The sequence below is a fragment of the Anastrepha ludens genome, chromosome 2 (genome assembly GCF_028408465.1).
Source record: "Anastrepha ludens isolate Willacy chromosome 2, idAnaLude1.1, whole genome shotgun sequence".
NCBI classification, from domain to species: domain Eukaryota; kingdom Metazoa; phylum Arthropoda; class Insecta; order Diptera; family Tephritidae; genus Anastrepha; species Anastrepha ludens.
Genome location: NC_071498.1, coordinates 165,710,667 through 165,722,740, shown reverse-complemented (window position 1 = coordinate 165,722,740; position 12,074 = coordinate 165,710,667).

Genomic DNA, 12,074 nt, shown 5'->3' with positions numbered 1-12,074 from the left:
TTCAACAATCGATATGCAGCGAATGAACACATCTTTTAATAACGAGAATTTCTTGTTGTTTCCGTTAGTTAACTGATTAAATTGACTCTTTGCCGTAATAACTACTGCTTGAAGTTTTCTTAATAAATTTAAATCAGAACTAACCCAGCCTGGCTGAGCGTATATGCCATTGTTGTGGGTGCAATCAACCGAGATGTCTCAACCTTCTCCGCGCTATAGTGGCACATTTAAGGAGAAGATGTACTGGTGTCTCTGAGGATTGGTCGATTAATAGTCAGTGGACCGTATCTCAATCCTGTGCGGATGACTGCGCAAAATGCAATGGGCAGTGGGAATTCCGGTAGCATTCTCAGTTTATCTGAATTTCCTAAACCTCGTTTAATTGTACCCCCCAGACTGCGTGAAATAAAAACTTTTAAAAAATTTCCGTTAGAAATCTTTAGTAAGCCGCATTTGTTACGATGTACACTCGAAGTGTATCCAATTAAAAACGCCATAAATTTAGTTTGGAAAATTACTTTTATTCAGTTCAAAGTAAAAAATATGTGAAAATAATACAAAATTAAGAATCAATTTACTGTTGCTCGATATGACCACATTTTGTCTTGACTATGGCCTTGAGACGGTCCAGAAACGAATCGCATGCTGCTCGAATGTGACTTGCAGGTATTTGGACCAACTCGCAGACAATGGCTTTTCCCAGCGCCTCGAGACTAGTGAATCTTTTGCTTCGGACATTGCTCTCCAAAATGGCTCAAAGAGAATTATCCATTGGATTTGCGTCTAGTGAATTTGAGAGTTATTGTGTGGATGTTATGAAGTTGGATCGTATTTTTTTAGCCATTCTTGTTTCGCTCGAGCTTTGCGAGACGGTGCCGAGTCCTGTTGAAACGTCCATGGTCTGCCCACGGCTTCAAAGCAACCTCCAGAATACTTTCCCGATAATATTTCGCATTTACCTTGACGCCAGGCTCCATGTAAAGGATTGGAGAGCGCCCATCTGCGGTTACAGCCGCCGAAACCATTGCCTGTGGCGCGTGCTGCCTCTTGGTGGCCAATCAAAGACTCAAACTCTCGTAGGAACGGTCGATCAAATGAACCCTATCGTTTTGGAAGTTTACAAATCGCTCAATTTGAAAAATTTTCTCGTCAGAAAACACAATGTTTGAAATTGACCGCTTTCGGCCAAGCGGAGCAATTCTTACGCTCTCTCAAGTTTGACTTGTTGCTGCTCTGGTGGGAGATCATTCGCCTTTTGGATCTTGTAAGGCTTGACTTTGAAATCATTTTTCAGTATGCGGCGAATGCTACGGCCCGATATTTTCAGTTCTTTCGCCATTTGATTGGCACTTCGTCGGGGATTTCGCTCAAGTCGCTTCTTCACGTTTTGAACCATTTCACGTGACGTTGCAGTCTTTTGATGATCACCTCCATGATGTTTCGCGATGCTACCAGTATCATTGTAACGAGTAATGGTAGGTAGGTAGGTAGGGTAATGGTGCGATAAACAAAAACTTTAAGGTGCTCGAGCTCACGAACAATCGCTGGCTGTGATTTTCTATACAAATACGTTTGAAATCCATTATTGATTTTTTTTCGCGTTTACTCTCGACGAAATGCCTCCGCGCGTTTATAAATAGTAGTCTGGACTGTCATTTAGCCAACTATCAGACAGCTGATGCATGGGCGGAAGTGTTCTGAAGTTGATTACACTCGTACCGGCACTTGAACCCTGTAGTATGCGTTGATTTAAAGGTAACGCTGTGTCGAAAAAAAATCCCAGTCTACCAGTCCTTTTTCTATCCTTGACGGCACCAGTTTCTTCAGATTTTTCCACCAACTAATTGAATTTGCGAAATGTTGCTATTAAAGATCGACCATTTTCATAATAAGTTTTAATAATTTTAACGCGTTGTTCTTTTGTGTAAAATTGTATATCTGGGAACGTGACAAATATCAAAGAGACATGAAAAACAATAACAAACGTCTAGGCTCCAGGACCGAGCTTGGCACCGGGTCTGGGGTCTACGTGGAATCCAGCAGGACAAAACTGCACTTTGCTCTTGGAATGCATGCATCTGTGTTTCAGGCGGAGGTTCAAGAAGCGATGAACTTTGTTGTGGAAAACCGATGGAGAGGCAGATCTATATGTGTCTGCAGCGACAACCAAGCTGCGCTCATGATCTTAGACAGCCCTCCAACCACATTAGGGGTAGTCGGGTCCTGTAAATCTAGGCTGAACTATGTCGGTAGACATAACAGCTTGATGCTAATATGGGTGGCACGTGGGTATCGTGGGAAACGAGGTCTCTGACTCCTTAGGTAAGATGAGCTCTGACGCCAACTTCTTTGGCCTAGAGCCCGTTTTGCCACTCTCTTCTGCGGACATCAAAGTCACGGTTAGCAAATGGGTTACTACAACCCACAAGCGAGCTTGACAGGCTGAGAGAGGCTGCAGATGGACAAAACTGATGTTACCTGTCATGTCCGATCGACTGTCGTAAACCCTCCTGTCATTAAGCAGAAGGGAGTGCAGACAGCTGGACTGATGACGGGCCACTTGCTGGGTAGGCTTCGCAGACAGAGTACTTTTCCCAGCTTGTGAAGGGGAGGATGAGACGGCGGACCACTTCTGGTGCGTCTGCCCCGCCTTCGCTCGAATCAGGTTTGAGGTCTTTGGCACTGATGTGTTAAGAAGCGACCATCTTGGATCCATGGTACCTCAAGATCTACTCAGATTTCTTCGGAGATCGGGTAGATTTAAAGAAAATTAAAAGGGAAACCAAGTATAGTATGGACTTAATTAATGTCTGAGTGCTGCACTTGCTAGTTGTCTCGACAAAAACGAAAAACCAAAAAAAAAAAACCGTCTAGGAATTATTCAATACTGGCATTACTTTTGAGAAACCCTTTACTTATTGCTTTTTTTTAAATTTACGAATACAAGTTAGAATATTATTTAATAACTCTGTATTATTGGTTTTAAAAAATACATTACTGTTAGAAAAAATTATCAGAAATAATAACTTTTTCATGCCTTAAAGCTGCCACACGAATTTCGTTATTGAGTATAATGAGGAAAACTATGAAATATCGGTAAAAAAAATTGTTTTTAAATACAAATTTTTGCAGAAAGCTGCTTGAATAAAGAATGCTTTTGTTCATATGTATGTATATTTTTTCTTTTGAGTTGAAGAAAGGTTAAAATATGTATAAAAATATAAAAATATGTACATGTGTACGTAAGTCTTTGCCTTACTTTTGTTTACATCATCAGGATATTTCTCTTAAGTCTTGTTTACATTTAATTTATTTACGTTCGCTACAATCACATAACGATTTTTGTTTTATTTTATTTTTGGTATTTCTGCCTCCTCTGCTTTCATCGTTCATTTCTGTTTTCTGTCAGTGCACTTCTTATTTTATTGCACTTTTCCTATACTCGAATGTGCGTTCTACATGTCTCAATATGTGTATGTATGCATGTATGTGTGTGCGTAGGTGCAGAATACCAAATGTCCTTCGGCTGCGCCTGTTTGCTTAATTACTCTTCAACGCTGTCTGTGGGGTAAGCAGTTTATAATGGAATTCTGCCGTCATCACGACGTATGTACATAAGTAAAATATGTGCTCACTAATACATTCACAGATGTGCGTGAGGCTGAATATTTAAAACAGTGCATACACACATACACACATACGAATAATTAAGTCCACTTTTTTAAATAACTTTTCCATTCTTGGGGATGTGGATGGCAAAGTCATTAGCATTTTGCTCTGCACCGCATTTTCTCGCGACTTAATTACAATTTGAAAAATACCATAACTGCACGGCTGGCAAAACAAAAACCTTGAAAAACTTGTGCGTGTGAAGAAATGTATGTATGTATGTTAATATATCCAGCGTACATACATATTTGGCCTTAACGGTTGCCCCAACAACCAATCGCAGGAATTGTAATAAAAATTGTGCAATAAACTTATATTTAAAACATATTTTTTGCTACTTTGCCGCCTTGTCACTGTGCAGCGTTTTGAAGAACGCGACTTACTTTTCTCTCCTCAGTGAGGTGCTTACTTAAATGACGGACTAGAGGATCAGTAATTTACTCTAAACTAACGGACTGGAGGATCAGCAAACTACTCTAAACTGCCTAAACGGTACATCACGAGAAGGATCTAAAGCCTACACCTTCATACAAAATTTTGGCTAAGAATGATAGAATACAAGGTTTGCCCATCCGAAGCAACGTTGTGAGAGTAACTTCCACTGTAACGGCATTAAGTACGCGGCTGCAGAATTCTACTGCCTCATTTCACACGTACTCACACACTCCTTCAATCAGTCGTTGTTCAGACGGCTACTAAGTGAAATTGGCAGTGTCTTTTTCGATTTTTTCGTGTATCACCTCGCGTATCACACAAACTCAGTTTTTGCCGCCCTCTGGGCATACAAACCGATGTCATCTCTCTTATTACGTCAACAAATCCGCTGATTGCTTCTAATTCGCTTAGGACCGATTAACAGTTTGATGTTGTTCATATCTTTGCATTCTGTATGTGTTTTTTTTCGGGACAACTAGCAAGGGCAGCACTCAGACCTGCTAAGAAATCTGAGTAGATCTTGTGGTGCCAAGTAGCCTTCGCTTCTTAACACATCAGTGGCAAAGACCTTAAGCCTGATTCGAGCGAAGGCCGGGCAGACGTACAGAAAGTTTTCCGTCGTCTCATCCTCCTCTCCACATGCTGGACAGAGATGCCTACTTTTTCCATGTGCTTCGCCTATAGAAAGTGGCCCGTCCGTCATCAGTCCAATCAGCTGTCTGCACTCCCTTCTGCTTAATGACAGGAGGATCTGCGATAGTCGGCCGGGCCTGATAGGTAACATCAGTTGTGTCCTTCTGTATGTAAGTACATATATCGTGATATTTTGACAATAAAGAGGCCAGTCTTGCTACTCTTTACTCGCTTCAATGTTGATCAGTCAAGGTTAACCTAAGCTATTCTGTGTCTTACTAGCTAATTCTAAAATTTTAGTTTTGAACTAATTTTTTTATGTTATTTAAAAATTGGCTACTAGTTTTAGCCATATTCTTTACTTCTCTTATTGCATATCAGCTTTGGTTTAATTTAATAAAGCAGTTTCCAGACACGGATATTTACTCAAAAGTAGCAGCTAACATCTGCATTGCCTTCGATATAAATTCTCTAATAAATTTTTTTTTTTTTATCTTAACTTTATTTTATATTCTGTCTATACTTATAATTCATAGAAGATCTTTTACAAGAACTTGTATTCAATTAAAAAGGGGCATTGATTTAAATAAATTTTTTCTTTGTTCATTCCTCTCGGGAGCATAGGGCCTCGACAAGACTTGTCTTGCGTTGGTTTCGTTAATCTATTTGATTTCTGACAGGTTAGGTGATTAGCCTGCCGCTTAAGTAAGATTTTAGTATTAAGAGTACAATATATTTCCTGTAAAATATGCCTTCTTCTATCAGTGACCAAATTTTGTTCCATTAGTAACTGAACAATGATATCTTTAAAAAATTGGTAATATGTGGAAGATAGTCGTGGTTATTGCCAGATTTTGCTCATTTCCAATATAAAACGTGCAATGAGCAAACATTTTAAACTTTTCTTATACAAAGAATTGCAACTGTCTCTTGAGATCTTTGAGATATTTCAGTGTTTGCAGAAGTGAGCCATATAGCATATGAAAGGCGAAAGTGCCTGGGGGACAAAAAATCACAAAAATTGGCCCACTGCTTTTATTCTCCAGCATTAATGGTTGTTAGTATTATTTTGTTTTTAAAATTATTTACTTTTATTCATAAATTCGTGCCCATTTTTATCAGTGTGAAATCTGTCCCTCTCGCAATCACTACTAATATATCTACTCCTTTCCATCAACATATATATATATATAATTGGCGCGTACACCCTTTTTGGATATTTGGCCAAACTCTTCCTCCTATTTGTGGTGCGCGTCTTGATGTTGTTCCACAAATGGAGGGACCTACAGTTTTAAGCCGACTCCGAACGGCCGATGGGTTTTTATGAGGCGCTTTTTCATGGCAAAAATACACTCGGAGGTTTGCCATTGCCTGCCGAGGGGCGACCGCTATTATTGTAGAAAAATGTTTTTCTTAATTTTGGTGTTTCACCGAGATTCGAACCGACGTTCTCTCTGTGAATTGCGAATGGTAGTCGCGCACCAACCCATTCGGCTACGGCGGCCTCCATTCCATCAACATATACCTCTCTTTATTACTATACCTACCATTATCCTTCATCTCATCATTATGCTTATCGCCGTCCCTTTCATTGTCCCTAGCCCTTATCTTTATCTATACCCTTAACTCTATCTTCATTTTTATCTTAATCTTTATCTTTATTTTTATCTTTATCTTTATCTTTACCTTTATCTTTATCTTTATATGTGTCTTTATCTTTACCTTTATCTTTATCTTTGTCTTTATCTTTTTCCTTATCTTTATCCTTTTCTTTTTTGTATCTTTATCTTTATCTGTATATTATCCTTATATTCATCTTTTTCGTAATCCTTAACTTTATCGTTATCTCTAATCCTTATATTTTTCTTAATATTTATTCCTATCTTTATCTTCATTCTTGTCGCTGTCCCTATCCCTATCCCTATCCCTATCCCTATCCCTATCCCTATCCCTATCCCTATCCCTATCCCTATCCCTATCCCTATCCCTATCCCTATCCCTATCCCTATCCCTATCCCTATCCCTATCCCTATCCCTATCCCTATCCCTATCCCTATCCCTATCCCTATCCCTATCCCTATCCCTATCCCTATCCCTATCCCTATCCCTATCCTTATCGCTATCCTTATCCCTATCCCTGTCCCCATCCCTATGCTTATCTCTTTCTTTTTCACTTTCCGTATCCCTTGTCTTTATCCTTATCGCTATCCTTATCCCTATCCGTGTCCTTATACAACCTTCCGCTTTTCTTTTTCCTTACTCTATCACTATTCCTTCGAATACTTAGCCCCTTAATTTTGCCTATCAAAATTTATGTTTTCTATTTCTAATTAATTTTCTCTAAATTTTTAAAATATTTCCTCAAAACACAATATTCAAGCCCTTCTTTCTGCTTCAGCTGCATATTTTTAAAAATTACCAAATTTTATATATTACATACATACACACATACCCTCAAATGCATGCCTATATATTCGAAATCAGAAAAGAATTCTCTTCCTGGACATAAAAATCTAAGTTGGAACAAAATCCATTTTAATCGTGCCAAGTTGAAAATACGATCTAACTATGGCAAATATTTTTCACTTAATAGCAAAATCGCATTAAGTAATTATCAAATTTGCCTTAACAAAGCGCATCGAAATTTTTTCACACCAATATTTTTTTAACTTATGCGATGTCCGTCTGTGTCAGCTTGCTCTTGAACGAGTGCGTAAATAAGCCAAATTGGTCTGCTTTTCTCTGGTGATTGGGACTTAATTCTTTCAACGCCACTGCCGTCTCTGCGCACAGCAGCCAATATTCGGGTGGCTCGCGATTCCAGTGGAGCAGCACAGAATATGTTCATATATGTATGAACTTGTGTATGCCTAAAAATATTCTCAACACTTCACGGTGGATTTATAAAAAATAAGACACACAGAGTATGTGTGTGTGTGATTTTATGTACAATACATATGTATGCATGTACATATATACCTGTGAGTGTGTCAGGTATTTATATTCTACGATCCCCCTATAGAATGCCAGGCATTAATTAGTTGTGCGTCATGGTTATAGACTTGCCGCCATTGGCATTCTAGGCATATAAATATTCGGGAGTGTGGCAAAATTGGGCCCAGCCGCTGTGGTCGAGTGTTTTCTCTGCTTTCAATTTGTTGGGGTTCGTCGTCTTCCATCGTTGGCGCGTGGAAAATTCATGCGTCTCACACATAATTCCCATGAAAAATTCACTAAGATTTTTGAGAATTTATTTTAAGCCTTGTCATCTTAATGCGTGCCGTAGCCTAGATAGAGTGGTGCGAGGGGAGTTTAGAAAGGAAGCTGCTAGACGAAAATTCTTTGCACAGTATTTTTTACGTGAGAAAATAGTGAACAAAATTTTGCTGCCTTACGTGAAAATCGCTTATTTGTGAGGACTCACTTGAAATTGAAATTTTTTTTAAATATGCATTATATTCCTCGAAATGGTTTTAAAAAAATGTATTGTAACAAAGCTAAAGTATCGATTCGTTTTAGTAGAGCAAATAAGATCCGTTTGGTCGAGCTTAATAAGGCCAAAGCCTCTGGTGATCATTTTGCAAAACCGCATATGCGTGATTGGGTCGTAGACTGGACGTCTAGATACGTTATAGAATTTTTTTTTCTCTTCCTCTTCCAGACTTATGTGAGGTAAATCCTAAACTTTAGCCCTGATCTCATACTTGTTCAGTGGCATAAACATCATTTGTAAGCCAATTCTACGGTGACCGCCTTAGAAGAATGAGTTGGTGCATGACTACCATTCGATAGTGTCTAGGTTCGAAAGCCCGACTATGAAACACCACGTGATAGAAAAAGTTTTTTCAAAGTTCTGCCTGTGATTTACTGGATCCTCTGTTTCGTTGCTCACGAAGAGCATGAGAAATTAATGGTACTGTACTCTCATCAGATACTTTTAGTGATCATTCAAGGGGCCTACAGTAAATTTATATGCCAAATAGCCATCAAAAGAAGCACTGACTTAAGTGTTAATAAAAAGTGCTGACCATTTTTACGCTTCATTTCGGCGATGTAACAGTCTGCTCAGTTATTTCCAAGTTCCAGTTCAAGACAGGTGTGACTCCGCAATTTCCATGATTTCATTGACAGTTTCGACATTTGACCCAATAGGGCATGACACATCTTCGGCGTCTATACCAAACCAGAAAAGTGTTTTTAGAGCCACCGCTTTGTTGTTGCATACAATACTGTATTAGGTCCATAAATAGCTCGAAGTTTTTTAGCCTCCAGTTCCGACTTTTTACTTTGGTCGCATTGCTGCTGAAGAATGTGGCGATTTTTCTCTGTTTTTCCTCACATTTTGTAGCGCTGTAATACATAATTGGCTGCATAGGGCATAATACTATATTATCAAAAAACGTTTTGAAGTGTTCCGTTACCCATCTTTAAATGGCTGCAATACCTTATCGAACCGTATAGTAGAGTGCTGAGTCCTGAGTCTCAAATATTTTTGCAATTTATTTTTATTTTTCCCCGAGCATAAGGGTCGCCCTTTTACATTTTTCGTTACATCTTCGGCATTTACAGTCGGATCTTAAAGTATAATATATCGATATTTTTGTATTGAGGAGACAATTTTTTTTTTGTTCCAAGGTTCATTGGCCACCGGTCTCCCATTCTGGTATATACCAGATCTTAGTACCTACCGCTCTGTTGCCAGTAAATCAATGCTCGCCAAACCCCATTAAACTTTTTCTAAGGAAGTTTTTCCATTATTTTAGTTGATGTATGGCGTAAAAGTGGTTAAAAATTAATCACCCAATCGAAAAATTTATAAATTATTATTTTCGCAAATAGCGTCCTGAATTATTCTTCACCCTGACTGAACTAGAAAACTGCGGTAAACTAACAGACAAGCAATGGAGGGTACAAAGATAAAAAAAAAGATTACCAATCAGTACAAATATTTTTTTTTACTTAATAAATGGTTAATTTTGATATTCTAGTTAGTGTAGGGGTCGCTTTTTGCACTTTTGTGGAGATTCATTCATGCCATTTATTTTTTAAAGATAATTCTTTGCAAATGTTCACCGTAGCTGCGTCGTAAGCATCAATTTTGAATGACTCGCTGGAGGGCTTCGGTCCGCATCTCATGAATAACTTTGGTAATGTTGGCTTCCAATGCCTCAATCGAAGCTGGTTTATCCACAAAGCATTCAAGCTTTACATGCTCCCAAAGATAAAGGTCCAAAGGTGTGATATCATACGATCTTGGTGGTCAATCCACTGGTCCGAGACGAGAGAAAAATTACTCACCGCAACGACGAGGCAGTAAATCTATTGTTCCATTGTTTAACGGGCTGTATGGCAAGTAGCGCCGTCTTGTTGGAATCAAATGCTGTAAATGTTGTGGACATCACGGGCTTCAATTTCAGGCATCAAAAAGTAGTGGATCGTGGCGCGAAAGCGTTCGCCCGTCACTGTTACATTGGCGCCAGCCTTGTCTTTGAAGAGATATGGGCCGATGATTCTTACAGCCCCTTAGGCCGTACTAAGCGATTGTTTTCAAGGGATGTGTGGGCTACTCCGGAATGGCTTCGGGTTGCTCTTCAGCCCAAATACGGCAATTTTGCTTCTTGACGTAGCCATTAAGCGGGAAATGGGCCTCATCGCTGCATATTGCTAAGCTGGTCTGAGCGCGTGCGATGAACACTTTTCATACTGCTTCGATTTTCTCAATGCAATTCTACGATTTGTAAATGTTGTTGAAGCGTAAGTATTTCCATGATGAAATGTCGTTGAATAATGATAAAAATTGTGAATTTAGTTTGAAAGTAGTCACGCGTGATCTGTCAAAAAACCCCTATTGGAAAAGGTACATCCAATCTTATCATCCTTTATATGTATACATGCGAGTGCACATGCACTTATAAATAATGAATTGGTTCACCTTTTTATAAAAAAAAAGTGCGTGTAGCGTAGTACACATAACAGAAGTGAAACTTTCAAGGCAGACAAAGAAAGAGGGAGAGACCCGAAAGAGAATGAGAGAGAGAGAGAGAGAGAGCGAGAAAGAATATATATCTAAATAAATTCACAACATCTGCAGAGAATACAAACAGACAGAATTTACAAAAAACGGAGAAGGGTCGACCGGTTTAGGGAAACGCCGGACACAAACCGTGGCAACAACGCACACTATTCCGAGCGTTTATCACCCGCACAAACGCAGCGATTCCAGGACCGCAGCAACGGCATAAATTACCGCAAGGCAATACCAAAAAATCCGAAGCCGGAATGAATAGCACTTTATGGCACGCACAAGCCCTAGCCAGGAAACGGAAATAAGCGCCAAAAAGTAGGCACCAAAAATATATTTCCTTCAAGTTTGCACCAACAAACAAGCGCCAAAAAGTAGGCAGTGTTATTTCTCACTAGAAATTATCAACCACAAGGAAAACCTCAGGAAAAATAGCCTAAAGTGGGTCTAAGATATATACAAGGTATAGCTCTCTCTTTCCTTTTCCTCTATGTTATATCTTTTTTTCTCTCTCGCAGAACGAAAATGCCCGAAGCGTTGCATGTCCTTGATATTGTACTCTCCATTCTCGCTCGTCCATCGACGCCTAAGAAGTTCCACTTTAAAAACTGCTGAGAAATTTGATGAAGTAACTAAAAAAATACTTTTTATTTAACTTGTATTTATTACACTGTTTTTTTTTGTGTACATCCCAAGCGCCTTGGCGTCACACTGTGCATCGCCATACGCATACTTACCGTTTTTTGACCTTTCAAAAACAGAAATTCAAGTTTATGCTCTCCCCTTGTCCTTACAGCATACACCATGCGTTAAATAATTTTTTTTTAAATATTGCTGAAATTTTAGTCTCTTCTCATTATTGTTTTGTTTTTTTTTTGTTGTATTTGTTGTCAAGTGCCGTCAACACGACAAAACTTCTTCAGCACGTTTTACAAAAGATTATTATTATGTTTTTGTTTTTCGTTCTCTTTTTTTAATTTTTTTCATGTTTTGCTTCTTCTTTTTTATCTTTAATATTTTTCTTTTTCAATATTTTACTGTAGTTATTTTTGTGTTTGCTCATGCGAATACGCGCTGATGTCAGCTGTTGTTAATTCATGTACTTTTTATTATTATTACTGAACAATTTTTATTAAACCGGCCTCTGTTTTCGTTGTGACATGGTTTCCTCATATTCAGCTTTGTCACGCCATAGCGGCAGCCACTGTTAGTAGATGCAAATTTAATTCGCTCATTATTCATCATTACCGCAAATCGTTTGAGTGTTCACAAAATTGTCGATACTCTTCGATAGTGGCTTACAAGCTAAATGCAA